The sequence below is a fragment of the Neopsephotus bourkii genome, unplaced genomic scaffold (assembly GCF_033783945.1).
Source record: "Neopsephotus bourkii isolate Nb327-2 ecotype Australia unplaced genomic scaffold, CSIRO-AGI_Nbou_v1 NB_196, whole genome shotgun sequence".
Taxonomy (NCBI): Eukaryota; Metazoa; Chordata; class Aves; order Psittaciformes; family Psittacidae; genus Neopsephotus; species Neopsephotus bourkii.
The window spans coordinates 15,538,661-15,554,573 of NW_026900709.1; the positions used below are offsets into that span (position 1 = coordinate 15,538,661).

The window sequence follows — 15,913 nt, forward strand, 5'->3', positions numbered from 1 at the left end:
CAATAGACAGGAACTATTTCATGTGAAATGTCTGGCTTGTATTTCAAGACATATCTTTATAATTTTATTTTTGCTCTTTATGCCAAAGGAAGATTTTTTCCTTTTCGTTACCCTTTGCAGTTGAGATGATAACTCTTTCAGGCAGTACTTGCTGGCCTCTTCAGTGTCTTTGTGCTGAGACGCCACAAAAAGGCAAGCCTTTGAAACTTTTTGGTTCATTGGTAGAGTCAGGTCTACAGTTTTTTCAGTAAAGACTCCTGGACTTGAAACTTATTCCATTAAGTACACCCTTTCATTGTAGAGATACAAACAGAACGACTGAACAGTATAATGCAGAGTAATTCTCAGGGCATCTTTTACTAGGTTCTGCAAGTAATGGATGAGATCCATCAACATGCAATTTGAATTGCTTGGTTTTCCGTCTTTGTCTCCTGTAAGTAAAGTAATTTCTGTTGAAAGTATTTCATTAAATTATTTCTTTCTGATTATGATTCCTTTTCCTCTCCTCTGTTGGAAATACTTATTATTGGTTTTACTTCTTCCTGTCTGTATCAGGTAGACAAGGCACAGGGTAGCCATGCAAGAGGAGATAGAACAGATTTCTTTACCTGTATTTTTATCATTTCCAAGTTCAGTGATTGGCTCCATCAGAATTCATCTTGTGTTTATCTAAAAGTTTCTTTATGACTTATGGGCTTGTAGAGTTAAGAGAATATTATTTTTTTTATTACTAATGTGAGGCTAAATAAATGAGAAAACAATTCAGGGTTTGGAATAATAAACAATGGGGGGAAAAAAAACATGGAGAAAGGAGACTTACAAATTCTTTCTAGACTTTTTCTGAGAAAATATTTTTTCAAAAGTAATTTTCGTCTTTTCTGTTTCCTCAGCTATGGCAGAATACCTGAGGGTTAAATTGTCTGTGGTAGTGAAAGGTGACATTAGGCAAAACCAGAATTCAGCAAGTAAGACTAATGGAATATTTCATGGGAGTCTGGTGTCTGTATACAGACACGGGAAAGAATAAGAAACAAGTCTGTTATGAAAGGTTAAGAGAATGGTACGTGTCCATTTGAAAATTATAGGTGAAGAAATGAAATTTGTCTTTCAAAGAAGGGTATTAAAGGGCTGTCTGCTATTATTTTACACAAGGGGACATGTAAATCATGCTCTAAAAGGCCTGTTCTGACTTTATAACTGTGTTTTTTTCTCTACTTTTTGTCTTGTTGGCATGACAGCAGCTACTCTAGAGAGCTGATGAAAGAAGTTAAAGGTGTTTAGTCATGTTACTGGGGTGAATGAATGAAAGTAAGTAGTAATATAGTTTTATGGTTTAGTTACTGATTATAACTGAATGGCATCTTTCACGACATTGAATCAATACTCTGGGTCAGGGACTGCAAAATGATTGACTCCCACTGTGATTCCAGAGCTGAGGTGGCCAACAGAGAAGGGGAAAAATGTGCAATGCACAGAGGAAAAATAGGAAGTCAATGAGTAAAAGAAAAGATGCTCAATGGATGCTTTCTTTGGTGACCTGGTTCCCTTTTAGAAATATTCTACACATATGCAGCTGCCAAGCAGAGGCAAGCTGATTGTGATAGGTTAGGTTTCTGTTTAGTTTAGTAGGAAATACTGTCTTTTTAAGTGCTGACAGAATTGTGTGAGCATTTCCTACATCAGTAGTCTGGACAGATGTAATTATAGCTCCTGATGATTCAGCACCCACACTTTCTCTGAACTCTGTGTCACTAGGATAATTTTGTGTTTTCTTGGAATAATTTGATGTGTGAATTTTTTGTTCCATATTCTCTATTTCAGTTTGTTTGATAATGATTTGCTATCTGTTCCTTTGTCTCATATCTTGCCTGTGAGATTCTTAATTGCAGATTGTCCTTGGCAATAACAGGCATTTATCTTAGGTTTTGCGTATGGGTGTCAGTCCAAATGCTTGTAGGATTTTACTATACCGTAAACATTCCTGCTTATTCACTAAAATCCTTACTGGAGGTTGGCAGGTAATGTTGTCTCTGGCATCATGCTTCCTCCAGAACCTCAGTTTTAGAGATCTTTAGTAAATTTTCTCCTAGGGACCAGAAGATGAAGTAAAGTATTTATTGTCTTCAAAGGGGATGGGGTGGGGGCAGGGAGAGGGAAGGGGGAGGGGGCAAGGAATTTTCTCAGAAATACAGTGAAATCTCATTCCCTCTCCAGAACTAGTGGCTTCCAATATTCAGATACCCAACAGAAGCCAAAAATGTTAAAGTGTACTAATGTAGCACACTTGCTCCAATGTAGGTAAAGGCTGACAGTAGCTGTAGGGTCAGTTATAATCATATTTACTCTGTAACTTTTTTCCTCCCTTTTTTTTTTTTTTGATAATTTCTGCTGCTTTTCTGTCAGGGAGGCTTCTTCTAATAGAGCTTATAACCAGAGTATATTTTATTCTTGTATCAGGGTTGTCTTCCATGATAGCTTTTGTATTGTATTATTGCTAACTTCATCTCAAGTGCTTAAATCTCTGTTTAATGTTGCCAAAGACACTTGTTTTGGTGAAAGCATTGCAAAATTTTTAGCAAAAGTAGAATCTAGTGGGTCTAGAGGAGTATCCAGCATCTTTGAACCAGTTCCTATCAGGGCAAATAGGAAGCACTGCTGTTGCCATCAAGCTTTCTTGTACAGGCCTGCATCCTTCTGGAACAGGGTACAGAAGAATGACACCAGGTTCACTTACCAACTCATCACACTGCCCTTAAGGAACTATTACAGCTCAACAGATTAATCAGATAGATTAATACTCCTGCTCTCTAGTGATTACCACAGGTCTGTTTTGATGGCTCTCATTCTGGCATTTTTCCCACTGAAACCTTTTTCCATGTTAAAGTGGAACTAATTAATTCTAGGGCAATACTGAATGGTTCCTTCAGGTTAACAGTTCAGCTAGTTTATGTCTGGATGCTCTAAGTCCCACTGAGATATCTTAAGCCGATTCTCCAGACAGTGTGATAAGGTTACTTGGCTACTGGATATACAAGCTTTTGAATAAGTGAGATCGTAAGTAGTTATAGTCTTAAACATGTATAGTTTTTTGAGTTGCATGGTTTGGTTTTTTCCTGTCATGAAGATGCTGTGTTTGTCTTTTACTGGAGATCGCCTCTATTTCTCCAGTAGTACTTTCAGACAGACAGCATTCTTCTGCACAGGGATCATAATCTGCCATGTGTTAATAGCACATGTCACTCTACTCCAGAAGTGGCTGTGTTGTGGTGACTGCTTTTAAGACAGTATATATCATATGATAGCAGCTGAGAGGTATGACAGTTGACATTCAAGAATGTAGGCAGTACTATGGGATTTATGTGTAATCTTTAGTCAGGCTCTCTGAGCTTTTGTAGTAGAGGCAAAAATATGTATTACATTTGCAGCAAAGTAAAAAATAAACCTGGCCTCTTCAAAACTTGCAATTGTCACATAATCAAAATAATCACTGCATCTTCAACCATGAAACTTTAACTTTTTTTTTTCTTCCTGAGTGGATAATATTTAAGAGTTGAATTTTTATTTTAAAACTGAATTCTTTGTCTAGACATATTCAAACAATTTAAACAATAGTAGAAGAAATAAAAATATTGGCCTGCTTTTGAGAGCCTGTAATCTGCTCAGGTTTTGGTATATTTTCAACTTGTTTTGAAAGTACTTTCCAATATAACGTATTCTGTCATCCTAGCCTAAAGTTCTAAACATTAATTGTATCTCTGCGACATTTGAAAATCAGCTTCTTAAAACATGATAATGAAAAATGTTATCCTTTAATTAGTTCAGAGGAAATGTAATTGTGAAAGACTTTACCAATGTGAATCTTGTCTAAGGAAAAGCATTTTAAAAGAACCAGTTTGTCAAACTGCTGTCTTGATTGTCAAACACCAATTCAAGAAATTTTTATTTGACTTCAGGGTATGTCCATTTGTACTGGAAAAAACACAAGGTTTTGTAGTGATTTATATACTTATTTTGCCAACTCAGGGCTGTGATGCTCAGTATCTCTAGAATTAAGCATTTGGTAGCCTTGAGTACTTTTTTCTCTCAGGTTTTGTGCTTAATTGATTTTATACCTATTTTCAAGTGAGTTTTTTATTTTTATTTTTATTGTGCTGCCATTGATAGTTTTATGTCTTATTCTTTTCCTTTTTAAAGAAGCATCCTGCACTTGACTCGGAGCTCTTAGCATATTTATTCTGTATTAGATACAAGGCTAGTCAAAGCCAACCACAAAGGGACTCTGCCATTTCCACTTGTGTCTAAAATAATCTCTATACTTCTGTGAGTAGGGACTGTCCCTAAAAGCGATGAGTTGATGCTTGTGTCGGGGAAACAGTATTGCAGTGGTTTGATGATTTGCCATAACTGAGTAGCAAAAGGACAGGAAGGTCTTAAAAAAGATGAAGTATATGATCCTCCAATTTAGTCTGCAGAAATAAGGATATTCTTGAGAAAGTTTAGACAAAGTAGTGAAAATTCAGCCACTTCTAACCTCCACTAGATTGCCAGCAGTATTTCTAGTTTATGTGTTGACTGTCTGAGAAAAGACAGGCTCCATTTTTGCCCTCAGTATTGGAAGGGAGCAATATGAACATACGTAATCCCTTCTCAAAGCCAACTGAAACCTGTATTCCAGAAAGAGCTAAGATAATTTGGCAAAGGTGGTGACACTGTACTTGGTTCTGCTGACTGTTAGCCTTCTGGAATCATCCAAATCAATGGATAGGTTCGTGTTTTACTCCATTGCAGGTGATACAGCTACTGTGCTGGTGACTGTCTTATATATTCCCTTGAGGTCGTTTCCCTGTTCCAGTGTGATCCATCTCTCTTCTCTGTTCTCACTATTTGTAAAAATGGCTACCGTCCAAAAGAAGCTGACTAATCTTTTAAATCTCCTGGCAATACTGCTGGGAGAAGAGGTCTGGTCTTTGTACTTCTTGCATCTGTTACCAGACTGTAAGGGAAATAATAGCACAATATAAAATCTAATGGGGAATTCAGCACACAGCTGATTTGAGGTACTACGCTGTGTTTCTGGAATGATCAAAAATTCTTAAGTGATTCACAGAGAGCAAGTTGGGTTGGAAGGGACCTCTGGAGGTCATCCAGCCCAAACTCTTGTTCAGAGCAGGGCTAATTCAAAATTAGATCAGGTCAGTCAGGGCCTTATCCTGTTGAGGTTTGGCAATCTCTGGGAACGGAGGTTCCCTGGGCAGCCTCCCTTGGCAGCCTGTGCCAGGGATCAGCAGTTTGGGAGTGGTTTCTGTATTGTGTCTTCAGCATAGGCACCAAAAGACACGCTGCATTTTTGATCAACAGATTTGCAACATCGTACATTTAACCTTTAATTTTCACCTCATATAAAGGAACAGTAGATAAAAGCTAAGGTACAATTTGCAATGTACAATTTTCAAGATTACTTTTTTGGTGGGGATGGGAGAGAAGAATGTGTACTTAACTGTCACAGCACACAGTAGTGAGAATCGGGCTCTTCTAGCTGTGGTGATTCCTTCTGGAATTGTTGCTAAAAGAAATATGGAGAAAAACTGATTTATAAGCATTAGTTCCTGAAAGGAGGCAACAGTAGCGAAATGTATTTAGCATAGTGAGGAGATAGCCAAGGGAGGACATTGTTTATTTGAGGTTCTTGAAAGTAATACATACCAAGGAAGAAGAGAAATTCTTCAGAGGGGGACAAGGGACTTTAACTAATGAATTGGGAGAATTAATGGGATAATAAAATAATTAAGAAAGGAGACGTTTCACCTGAGGCTGTCAAATTTGACATAACTGATAGGGGAAGAAATTTCCTAGGTTATACTTGAAGAAGAATTAATTCAAGAAGTGTCAATTGGCCAATAAATCATTTCAGTTGGAATTGCAGAAGAGGTCTGCAGCTTCCAAAAGAAAATTGTGTTTGTTTTTGTATGTGAAAAGATCACCATAGAGTATGACAAACTCTGCAAATATTGGCAGCCAGGACTCTCTGAACAAAAACTGTTTCATCACTTTAAGCACAGGTATTTTGTGAACTACTGTGCGGTGAGAGTTTTACTTATTTGTATTTCAGTTGTCTTCTAATTTTAAAATCAGTTTTCTAAATGCCCTGTTTCTCTTATTTAATTTGTGTTTTATTACCTCAACTTCTTCATTTTTTCAGAAGCTAAAATCAACAATAAGGCGAATACTTGGGTAAGAGCTTTGAGCGAGTCTGCCTCTTATTTCTAGACATCTTTACTGCTCTCCCTTGTATTTAATCTTTCATCCCTTCCCCTTCCCTGTTATATTTCTGTCAGCCAAAAAAGAAAAAAAGTTAAATTATATGGGATATGGGGTGGCTCTTGTCCTGTGATTTTTTTATATGTTTTCTCTCTCAGAAGGTTTTCAGTTATTTTCATTTTGTTTCTGCTTCTTCAGATGAGAAACTACCATAGAACATATCTGCAAGTGAGATAGATCATTGAGTTTTTGTGATATACTGCTTATACATTATACAGATAATGCTATAAGTACAATGCTACATCCATCTGTGAACTACGATTTTTTTTTTTTTTTTGTCATTTTAGGTTCTTGTAAGCATAGTTTTTTCTCCAGTTTCTGTTATGGTCCCAGACTTGTAACAAGGGGAGGGATGAGTTTGCCACTGAAGTAGATAAAGTAAGTTGTTTGGTTAGGAGGAAATGTAATTTCCAGAGAGTTTTTTTCTTGATATTTTTATTTACGTCAATTTGTACCAATTCAAAGAGCCTGATGATTTTGTGGAGACTGCTGTATTTATAGTCAGGGTTACCAGTCAGAGGCCAACAAGACCACCATGGAATGGGAGTGACATTATCAGTCATCTTTTCTCCTGGCTGGACTTGCAAGCAAGGGAAGTGCATTCACTTGTCACACCTAGTGTAGGAGGTTGGTTGTGTGTATAGATAAGAAATTACCTTTATTTATGGGAAGAAATCATTTTTCTGTTTTGACCTGCAGACTGAGCAAAATGGTTAGTGTTCTCATTTAAGTAAATGATGATCTTGTCTCAATCAAATCTTAAAACAGTTATTATTGCGAGACAAAGCGATTTCTGTTCCACTGCCTGGTTGCCCCTCTTGGACATGGATTCAGCTCTTTTGAAATTCTCATTGAAAATTTCTGAGTTTAAAATGAGCCAGCATTTAAAAAATATTGATTTTTGCAATTGCCTGTTGTATTGGTAAGGTAGGGCGAGTATTGGTTAAGTGTGTCATAGCAATAGTTTACTTTTCATTTCCTTGCTGTGCAGTAGGATTTGTGCTCTTCTGTGGCATTCTCTTCACTTGAAAAGCTTGACAGTAAGTGGATATATATTTTTAAATATAGACAGGAAAGCTATTATTTTTTATTTAGCTTTTACTGTGTAATGGAATTTGTGACAAGGTTATTTGCTTCAATATAATTTTGTGTACTGATTAGTGTTCTTTGGAAAGGGCCTTGAGGCATGTTGCACGAAACACTATATAAGTAGGGAATGGAAGGGTAAACGACCTTCATTTAAATGCAGTCAAGTAATCATTATCAAAGTTTTAAGCAATTTGAACTGCCTAACAGAGGTATGATGACAATAATTGCCAATGTCCTTAAAGGACAGCTGTACCCATTTGATCACTGCCACATGCTTAAAGTTCATGAAAGGAAAACCACTTTTCACAATCTTGAAGCAGTATCTGAAGATAGCTATTAAAAAAAAGACAAAATGAAACCAAAAACACCAACAAAACCCAAAGAAACCATCCAACCAAAAAAAAAAAAAAAAAAGGGAAAAAAAGCCCCAAGCAAATAAACAACAACAAACAAAAGAAACCAACCAACCAAACAAACAAAAAAAACTAAACAAAAAAACCGCCCACAGAACAACACATGTTACAGAATGGATATTTTCAAGGTCTCTACACGTAACCCGACAGAATTTTATCATACAGCAGTGTAGGTGCTAATACCAGAGGGCACAAGTGAGTTGTTACTAGTTAAAATTAATAAAGAAAAAATATAAAAAAGAAAAAAGTACATTAGTATTTAAATAGGAATGAAGCAGGCAGTACATATCTAAAGAATGGTTTTGCCATGCTAGTAGAAGAAATGCTGATCTCTGCAATGTGGTAACTGAGGACAGGGAAGTGAGTTATGCAGAAGTGTACTAAGCAGAAATGTATTATTATTTCTATGTCTCCTTTCCCTATTCAAAATCATTTTTAAATATACCCACATGCAGGCATGCGCATACAGAAATGGACTTTGCCCATTCTCTGAGGAGCTGGCCCCAGTTTAAAAGCAATAGTTCATTCCCTAGTGTGGCTCTGCACCAAGTTAATATTTTCTGTCTTTCTCTTAATGTTCTTATCACTGGCGTAGTCCCACCAGTTTTCTACAAGCTAAGAGTATCTCTGTAACCCTTCTGAGATGGGTATATAAAATACAAAACGGCCTAGGGAATCTCGAAGTCCAGTCCCCTACTGTCACTATATATTATAATATAAAATGATAAAGCTGTGTCTTAACATGAGCTAATTATTTTTGTCCTTCAGGACTCTGGTTGGCTGTTCAATAATGTTACTGCCCTGGGAGTTACAAATCTTCTAATTTGCAGCATAAATTTATTTATGGCTGGTTTATACTTATTTGTTCTTGTGCCAGTGTTGTCTTTTTGACTTAAATAGTTCATCTCCAGTGTATAGGCTTTGCTGATCATATTTTTACAGAGGAATCATATTCCTATTCAGTCTTGGCAGGGTAGAGCAAGCAAACATCTTTTATTCTATGTGAATGTACACTTTTCATTCCCAGTATCATCCCTATAGCACTTCCTTGTTCTTCTTCCAGTTTAAATTAATCTTCCCTGAAGAAAATCGGAATTACTGTTCCAGTGAGGTTTCACTGTGTTCACTCTAATACTTTCTGGGGAAAAAAAGAAAAATTGTCTGCTTATTTATTTATTTGCTTGCATTTACTTTACAACTGCATAACTTGTTTCCATATTTACATCAAATTAGTTGGTGAAAATCCATTTTCCAATCAGCCTATACATTTCAGGTTTTTTTCCTTTCCCTTTTCTTTGTGTTTAGCTTTCAACTTACAGTAATTTTTTTGCACTATTAACTCAAACTTCGTACTACTATTTTCTGTTCATTACATGAAACATGATATTTTACCTGTATGATATTTTGATTTTTCTTTCTACTGGTGGTGCCTCCTAATTTTGTGTAATCTTTGAGTTTCCACTGAGTGTTCCTGCTTCTTAATTCATATGCATATTCACTTATGAATTTAAGGGAGTTTTGCAAATTGATCTCTGGGGAGCTTTATTGTCAAGCTTCCTCCAGTTCAGTAGATGCCCTTTCAATACTGTCTGTCATTATACATCTTTCTGTGTTTCCTTAACTAATTTACAGTCCTTTTACTAATTCCTGTCTTTCCAGCTGTTAATGCATAAGGGAACATATATATGCAGGTGTGCAGTTAGATGAGTCAGTAATCTCCTTTGCTTAAAATCAGAGAAAGAAAAAGAAATTAGCTTAGCATTAATTACCTTTGATAAACCCATTGTGAACTGAACCCCATTTTTCTGAACCATATATATGCATACACACATACATACACACACATATACATATTTAAACCTTGAGCAGAAGAACTGTTGTATGGATTGGTTCACCTCTTTTGCCTCATTAAATACTGGTGCCATTGCCTCAGTTTGCTCCAAGTCCAGATACAATCTGGGAGTTTTAATGTATAATTTCTATAACTGCTCCAGCACGTCATTTTTTTTCCTATGTCTATTACTTTGGCAAGTCCAGAGTGTTTTATCCAACATACCCCTTTTTGTGTCTTCATAGTCTATAACATCATCAGATACCCTTTTCCATTTATTTGTGTTTTCCCTAAAGAATACATGCATTTTGGTATCTCTGTTCCAGCCCTGACTGCTGTTTCAATGTTTTTTGCTTTCCTGCAATAGTTCATTCCACATCCTGCAGCACTTCAAACTTCTCCATTTTGTTTAAGACCACAAGGAGTCAGAGCAACAAACCTTGAAAGCATTTCTTACTGATTGGATCCCATTCCCTAATTAGTCTATTAATGAACCATGCCACCTAATTGATTATTATTTGCATCAAAATTAGTATTTTCTTCTAGATGTCAATTGTATTTCACCCTCTGTTCTTTAAGCCATTATTGTAACCCCGTTTTCTTGATTTCACCCTTCCTTTGAATCAAATCCAGATGTGGAAAATATGTGCCTCTCCCAACAGTCTTCCTTTCCTTTTTAGTTTACAGCTAATATATGTTTAGATGTGCAGTCACTAATGAAGGAAGAAGAGAGATGTCAATAGAAGTTTAGGGAGATAGAGAGCAAATGCAAACTGTATTGCAAAAATAAAACTCAGTAATTGCCTTTCTGAAAGCGGGCCATCCTCTGGCTTTTTGATAGATCTTTATTTCTATGTTTTGGACATAATTTGTTTTAAAAGTTCTAGTGAAGTCTTCTGGGAAACTTGGAATATGTCTCACTGTGACTTAAATTGGCCTACCATGCATCTTGCACATGAAAAGATGAATATCTAATAAATAAGAAGTTGGCATAGGTATTTCGTTGTCATTACTAAGTAACCTAATGTCATAGGCATTATTCAAAATTTTGTTCTTTTGGAGTTTCCCAGGCTGCATCATATAAACTAAATGAAGCCAGGACATACATTCAAGTGCGGACTCCAGGCTAGTAACCTCCATGCTGTGCCACTTGTCCTCAAGGCTGAAGACTGGGACCTGACCCACTTAAATTTTTAGTGTAAGTTATTTCTAGAGAAAAATAATATTTGCCAAATAAGTGCCCATCCATACATGTCGCAGGAAGTATTTTTTCCCCCACAGCAAGATTGAGAAATTTGTTTTCTTCTTAATTAGTAAGAATGACTGCTAGTAATCATGAGAGGTGGGAAGGGTTCAGGAATGCAGATATATGCCTGAGCTGTTAAATTTCCCAGGCTTCAGCCTGCTTTGGAATCAGTTGCTCTGAATTGCGTAGAATGGGGAGGAAGAAGGAAAGCATTTTGCTTTCTCTGAAGTGAATCACTGTCCCAGCCTCTGTGTGAGAACTGTGGCTCTTCAGAACTAGAAATGTCACTTCTGCATCCCTGATTAAAACAGTGTCCTAGTTTTTTGTTCTTTCTACATGCTTACATTACTCCCTGCAAATGGTTCATACCAAAGTCATCCTTTTTGTACCGTACAGTCCTTACAATAACTGCTGCTGTCCTCTCTCCATCTTCAGGATGTCCTCTTCTCAGTCCTTTCTAGGTGTAAAACCAGCCTGTTCTAAAAGAACAACTTTTGCATGGAGAGGAAGGGAAGAGGGGAATACTTGTCAGTAGAAAACAGTCAGAAATTTAGGATGCATCTTTGAACCACACAGATTTTGCTTGAGCCTCCTGAGATTTTCTCCGCACTGATACTTGGTGAAACTGTATTTATAAGATTACTTTTGTATCAAAACACAACTTCATTTAATTCCACTGGTTTGCACTTTTGTTACTTTGAACAGACGTTGATGTGTGTATAGGCTCCACAGAATTTTGAAAGAGGCTTAAGAAACAAATATCATAAAGCAAACGTGTCAAAATAAAAATGCAGTTATATGTCAAAATGTCTTGTGAACAGGTGAAGAAAGAAATACTGCAGAGAATAATTTTTATAAGGACTTTTTTTACATGTAACTAATTAACAAAGAAAGTTCAGATGCTTTCAGTACCGACACAGGTATTTTTAGTAAGGAATTTCCAGAAAAGCACCAAATAACAAGAGTAATGATAAAATTCTTTGATTCCACTGGGGGTATCTTTTTCAAAGAGAAAATAGCCTAAGCCAAAAGGTTGGAAATTGTAGAAACTGAAAGAAAATTTTAAAATAACCGTCTATGCAAATGTAATTGCAACTTTATTTTTCATTCTGAGTTCCTCTATTTGAGAAGATTCGTTTTATATTGAGGAACTTTCTGCTGTGTTATTTATTAGTTTTGCATGTTCTGATATACTTAGCAACACTGCAGATGGAGATCAGATAAATGCAATTAGAATTTTTTCACCGTTTTCTATTCTATTACATATGGTTATGACACAACTATTATCTTTGCTTCACTGTACAGTACCTATGAAAATGACCTTGCAAATGCTTCCCCTGATTTCAAGCTGAGTAGCTGTCAATGTTTTTCAATGGGAAGCTGATGATGATCTTGAGGAGATTTGTTGACCACAACAGGACTTCCTTAATTTGTACTCGCCCTGGGATTATACTTACTGTGAAATGTTTGTATTGTCAGACCTGATGGAATTAGGCATAATTTTAATACTATAGGTGGCACTAAAAACCAGATAAATATGTTTCATTTAAATCATAAGTTACTTTGTTGAAACTGAGAGTATATCTGTGGTGTTCTTTTCCTGGTGGTACAGCTGTACAATAAGAGTGAAAAGAAAACTGATCCTTAATTTCCATGTTTGCGAAATCTCTCAGCAGACTCACAGTGTGAATGAAGTAAACAGTGCTTTAAATTAACGTAGTGTTCCTCACTAGTGAGGTGAAGGTGAAATTAAGCACAGTACTTTTCCTGTATAAATGGCTCCTAATGCTACAGTTATAAGCCAGATGTCATGAATCAACAGATAAATAAGTCTGTAGGGTTGCTATGCATGGAACAAGTTATCTTATTTAGCCACATGTTGAGACTAACTTCATTTCTTCTTTTCATGTTATACTTCAGCTAGGAAGTAACTTAATTTGAATACACAAAGTAGTAAACTGCTATCCCTCGGAATCATTTTTACCAAGACATTTAGTCAATGCTGTTTGGAAAGAATAAGTTCAATATATGATGTCATACATTAATAATACCTAAGTTATTTTTGGACAGTCTTGGAGCATTAGTGCATGGTTCTTTTTCTGAAGTGTTTGTGAACATTTTCCTCTGGACTATACCTGATCATTTTTATGAAAGGCTCAGTAGTGCATGGATGGCTTTTATGTGTGAGTGGGAACACTTTATATTACTTAGAATAAACACAGTTACATCTTAATAATGCTTTAATAGGAGTTTCATTGATTATGTGTCACTCCCGCTAGTTCATAGGAGTTTCTATTAAGCATTTCCTGGGTGCATTTTCTGTGATTATAGCAAGCATTCAATGGTTACACCTCATTCATTGGCCTTATTTAGCATTATCTTCTTCCTTATTTTCATTCATCTATAAGATACTGTGTTACCTCTCATGGAAGTTTACCACATTGATGGGAATATAGGATAAAAAAATAACCTGTTACACATTATAGTAATACATAATGTGGGCCTTTTGAGAGAGTATTATTTTTTTTCTTCAGCATCCATAATCATTTCAAAATACAGCATGCAGTGCAGCAGTTCTATCTGATACTGGATGTAATGTGTTCACATAAGCCTCTCAAAGCATAAATCTTCAATGCATGGGAGTCATGCATTGCAGACTTTCTAAACACTATACCAGCTGTATAGACTGTATCAATTTGATAGTTTGAGACCAGAATTATAGAACATAGAAGTGCAGAGTTGTGTGAAAGGTGAGATCTCTGTATTTGAATTTTACTTGAATTGATCCATAAAGTTATTTTTAGAAACTACATTCTCATAACATCTACATAACCTGGTTTACTCTAATCTGATTTTTCCAAGCTTTTTAAGCAGTGCTGAAAATTACTTTAGGGAATAGATTTGCTTTCAAACTGAGTTTTCAGAATAAAGTTCGGGTCATTGTGTTCCTTAAGAGATTGGCTGAATGCCACTAATAGTATGTTGTGAATGTTTTTAAATCTGACAGTTGGCTACAATACACTTGAGTAACTTCCAGTTTTATTGTGTATGATTTCAATAGAGATGCTATCTGGCACCCACTGAAGATATTATGATTAGTTAGAAGTAAGATTACCTTCATCATTTTTTGCAGGTTTACTCATGTTGTGCTTTGTGTTTGAATTAAGTTTGAAAAAAAAAAAAAAATTCTTATTTTAACATGCAAGATTGCAGGTTAGTAGCCTTTGAGGTTTGACATGAATATCAATAAATCAACAAAGGTTATGGAGCACATTTAGTATCTTAGTTTAGAAGGTGCTTTAAAATATGCTTTCAGATTAAAATAATTAAACAATTAAGGTTCAGAATTAGTCTTACTGGTTTGAGAAAAGCCAGATTTGTAGGCATAGATAATATCCTTTATTAGACTAGTGGCTATAGCTGGAACTGTTGAAGAAGTGTTTATTCATCTGGTTTATGAAAAGTTTATTCATTATCATTACTTAAAGTGTAATATGGATGGACTCAAAATGAAATTCTGCGCCAGCATGTTCCTGGTTGCTGAGAGATGCTAAGTGAAGAACACTAGCAACATAGAGAGTATAACTTCCAAATGTATTTTTTTAAGCACGTCTAGGGAGTTGTGCCACTTCACAGACAAAAAACCTTTGAGATTTCACCTTCTTGGGCAGTTCTGTTCCTTCCCAGTTTATCTTATATTAGCAGAACAATAATTAATGGGATAACTTTAACTTTTTTCATAATGCATAACTTCTAAAATGTTAACATTTGCTTAATTGTGGGCAGTTGATATACCTTTTTTCTCTGATGTTTGGGTTTCAGTTAATTTGCTGTTCCAAATTACAAAAGTCAACATTGCTTAAAATATATACTTCTTTCTTTTTTCCCTACAAAGTTTAGTTATTATTAAGATGATGGTGTGCTGGGTCTGCACAAATGCATATGCACATCAAAACTGATTCTCTCCTGACATCCATTTTTTAAAGGGTATAGTACTGAAAGACAACTGGACTGATAGCTGAGCTTAATGGGAAGCTACCGTGCTCTACACTGTGTTTTTAATCTTGTGAATTTGAGCTGTACCGTGTAGGTCTTCAGAGCATTAGGCACTGGTGAACTAATTTATTCAAACTCATGAAAATTAGAAGTCAAGAAGACTTTTAAGGGTATTCAGGCACCAAAAGATTTTGATCCCTGGTGAGGTTCTGAACATCACTAGTTTGTGTGCTGAGGTGACATGCCTGATCTTGAGTCTTCAGCAGCTGTGAGCAGCCTTGGATGGAGGTTGCATATATATATATAAAAGACCTGATGATTTATCAGATGGGATCTTTATTCTAAAGGGCAGCAAGCCTCATAATGCTGGAGTTAAGGGAGAGAAGCAGGATGGTGTGGCTAGCCATCTCCTTGAATTCAGTTCTTCCCATCTTGTGGCATTGGAACAGCTAGGACCTGAAGGAATGCAGGCTGAGGGAGGTGACCTCTGGGTGACAGAGGCAGTGTGGCTGACTGAAGAGTAATGTGAAATAATTTGCAAGTCTGACTTGCTCTTCTTGCAGAGTGAAAGTTGTTGAGATACAGTTTCTGATGTGAATTAACAGAAGAGATGGGAGTGCTTGTACGCAAATCCAGATATGGCTCTGCAGGCCCATCTCTGGCTACTGTGTGCGGCAACAGCAGCAAAGATGGTCACACCTCCCATGTAACAGAAATATATTAAAATTTATAGCTTTTATTTGTAAACTCACAGATCATGTGCCACACTGTGTAAAGTGTGAATCTGTTGTGTTTTTTTTTCTTCTGGTTTAGTGTTCAGAGTTAGTGTCATCCTAATTAGTTTCCACTGACAGAATAAATATTGTTCCATCTGTGCACTATTACAGTCAGCGAGTGAAGGTTTTAAACACTTGAGCAGTGGATGTCAAGTAGTCTGTAAAGGGACTGGAAAGCAACTCATTTTGGATTATTTTGCATATATCACTGTTCAGAAGAAGGTTATGGGAGCAGTTCTCATCT

At 36.2% G+C, this 15,913-nt stretch overlaps 1 protein-coding gene across 5 annotated transcripts in view; it reads left to right on the forward strand.

Annotated features, from left to right (window-relative positions):
* Positions 1-15,913, forward strand: part of FIGN (fidgetin, microtubule severing factor) — a 102,914-nt gene that overhangs the window by 56,390 nt on the left and 30,611 nt on the right. The gene's annotated exons all lie outside the window — the stretch shown is intronic.